At 36.9% G+C, this 3,142-nt stretch overlaps 1 long non-coding RNA gene across 1 annotated transcript in view; it reads left to right on the forward strand.

Annotated features, from left to right (window-relative positions):
- Positions 1-3,142, forward strand: part of LOC107081018 — an 11,400-nt gene that overhangs the window by 2,894 nt on the left and 5,364 nt on the right. The window contains exon 2 of the long non-coding RNA XR_001481016.1: positions 2,585-2,733. This is a non-coding gene — a long non-coding RNA (uncharacterized LOC107081018). The remainder of the gene's footprint in view (positions 1-2,584; positions 2,734-3,142) is intronic.

Here is a 3,142-nt window from a genome sequence, read left to right on the forward strand (position 1 = left end):
ACGTCGCACACATGCGCAGTGAAAATTATTTTACTCTCAAGATCCGAATGGGTGTTTACGTGGACGCCAATCGGAATGGCGATCGGCAAAAACCACCTCGCTCATTCGGAATTAAATTTAGATCCGATCGGACCGAATCGGATTAGAATCTTCAGTCTGACATGTTTACATGAAACATTTTTGATCTGATCAGGCCTTCAATCCGATTAGTTGTGTCCATGTAAACGTAGCCAGTGAGAGTATAAACTGGCCTATTGGGACCAGTTCTTTTGATTTCCAGGCTGTTTGTAGATTGTTCCAGTTGTTGTTGGGCAGATTACTGAGATGTCGCTTCACCAGCTTCTCTGTGGACATTTGCTACAGAGAGTAGCAGCGATAGTTATGCCTGTAAAGATTTCAGTTCAGCTGCTTTTGTTTGAATATATTCACATAGATATTAGTAGGGCCGAATAAGTTAACTTATAAAGGTATTATAAAGAATACCCTTATAAATCAGAATCAGACATACTTTAATAATCTCAGAGGGGAATTACTTAAAAGAACCAATAAGTGAGTCTACGGTTCTTCAGGGCTGACCAGCCCACATCTGCAATGTTCACATTGGTAAGTGTGAGGCTTACAGTTTGTGATCAACCTGAAGGAGGCATGATAACCAGAGTCCAGTAGTTTTAATACTTGAATTATTCATTTTGCAGTAACACGTTTTTTTTTTTTGCATTGAAAAACAAAACTGCCAATTTCTAAAGTAAAAGCCAAGTTTTAGTCTAAGCTTTTTAGCTAAATGATCATCATATGCTTTAATATTAAGATTGTCATCAATTAAAATACCTAGATGTTTAAAAGATTAAACTTTTAATATCTGGTTCTTGAAAAGTGATCTTTGGGGGACTCTCTGCAGATTGCTCTTGAGAATTATATCATGTTACACTAGCATTAAGTAATTTCAGATTGTAGAAAATCCTCTCAATTATGTTAAAAACATTCTGTAATTTAGAGACACTGGCACTAAGAATTTATGCAAAGCTTTAGATGACGATATCACCAGCATGAAAATGATCATTGGTGGCTACAAGATCCTGGCCAGCATTGTTCACCTAGAAGGTGAATAATACACTTTAAAGATCTCCATTATCCAGTACTGGTCGGAATAATCATTTCATTTATCAAAAATGTATTAAAAAATATAACTATCCGGAATGAAGATTCTTGGCATAAAAGTTATATTTCAATTTGCAGAAATGTAATTACAGATATGAACTACTAATTGTATAAATTGTTAAAATGTAAGTTCAGTTAGATAGAATTTGTAAATATTTATAGGTATCTATAATATATATATATATATATATATATATATATATATATATATATATATATATATATTTATTTTTTTATGCTTTTGCAGCACTAGTGGATAGTTTTTTCGACAGTAGGCTGACGAAAGGGGGTATGACAGAGGGGAAGGGCCATGCGGCAAAGGGCCACAGGCCGGATTCAAATCCAGGTCGGTGACTAGCCTCCATACGTGGGTCATGCGCGTTAACTGATGCGCCATCTGCACGCCGTCTAATATAATTCTTATCTTCTGATGACATCTTTAAGTACAGATCTGAGTAGTAGGGATGTAATTGTGTCTTGGTGAGTCCTTCTTTTGTGATTTACAAATGGAAAAATGGAGAGAAGTTCCCGTCTGGCTAAAATGTATTTTAAACCAGAAATTCTTACTGGGTTCATCCCTGGCAATGAGTCATTGTTTTTGTCAGCATTTAAAGTTTAACCATCTTGTTTGCCACAGATCTCACTTTTCCCAGTATAACTGATGGAGGAGATGGTTCAACTTCCTCCTTCTCTCTTTCCTTTTAATAGGCGAATGTGGCGTTGGATGTAGGAGTTTGCCCTGAAATCAAAGGGTTGACGGTTCAAGCCCCGACTCCGACTTTCAGTGTCGTTGTGTCCTTGGGCAAGACACTTCACCTGCATCATCTACTGATGGTGGTCAGAGGGCCCGGTGGCGCCAGTGTACGGCAGCCCCGCTTCTGTCAGTGAGCCCCAGGGCAGCTGTGGCTACAATGTAGCTTGCCACCATCAGTGTGTGTGAATGGGTGAATTAATGTAGTGTAAAGCGCTTTGGTCAAGTCTCCTAACTTGAAAAAAGCGCTATATAAGTACATGCCATTTACCATTTCCTCTTCAGTCCCGCTCTGCTTCCACAGTATCTGTTTATTTCATCTCTACAGACAAAGACAATCCTAACGTGGCTGTAAAACAATTACAGAGTTTAATCAGTCAGGAGCTTCTGCAGATACGTTGTAATGCAGACCTCATCAGGAGATCCTTCCTGCTCTCAGCCATCACCATCTATAAGGACTCAGTTTCATTACGAATCATTTCGTTTTCCTTTAGAATAAAGTTTGTTTTAAAATGTCAGTTTTATTTAAGGTTTTTAACTTAAACCAGCTGCTAATGGTTATAAAGAATCAAGTTTATATAGGATCAGCTTCCTGATCTACAGGACAGGTTAGAGAGCAGCTAACTGGGAACACTGGGACTGAACCACATCTGAGTGTTTCTGTTTCTCTTTCAGGTGGATTTTATTCTGGGAGAAACAGTTTTTCAGGAAGGCAGATGAAACCACAGCAGTGTCTCCTTCACCCAGCTGTGTCTCTGTGAGAGTGACATGTTTAAAGTTCATCCTGAAAGTTTAACTAATTATCCTGGACTACCAGAGCAAAGGTAAGGTCTGTCAAAACCTTATATCATCGTAAATGAGACTCTAAAAATGTTTAATATGTCTAAACTGATTAGAATAAAATAGGTTGAGAAATTCTGCTTGATAAATTAAGACTTATTTTACTGATCATAAAAAAGAACAGTAGCAAGAATGGTCATTTATTTAAAGCTAAGAAATAATATTTGTCTTAAAAGAGAAAAGCACAAATAAGAGATGAAGAGAAAAAGACTATAAGGTCTGTAATAAATAAGAATATTTCTATCTGTAACCATGAAAAGTCTTTCTGTTTTGTGGAGTCACAAATTCAGATGCATTATATCAACCAGCTTTTGGTATTTAATGACTTTAGGAGCAAAATTAATTGGAAAAATAAAACAAACATCAACATTGTTATTTTTTCTATATCAGCAG

The sequence above is a fragment of the Cyprinodon variegatus genome, unplaced genomic scaffold (assembly GCF_000732505.1).
Source record: "Cyprinodon variegatus isolate N-32 unplaced genomic scaffold, C_variegatus-1.0 Scaffold2682, whole genome shotgun sequence".
Lineage (NCBI taxonomy): Eukaryota > Metazoa > Chordata > Actinopteri > Cyprinodontiformes > Cyprinodontidae > Cyprinodon > Cyprinodon variegatus.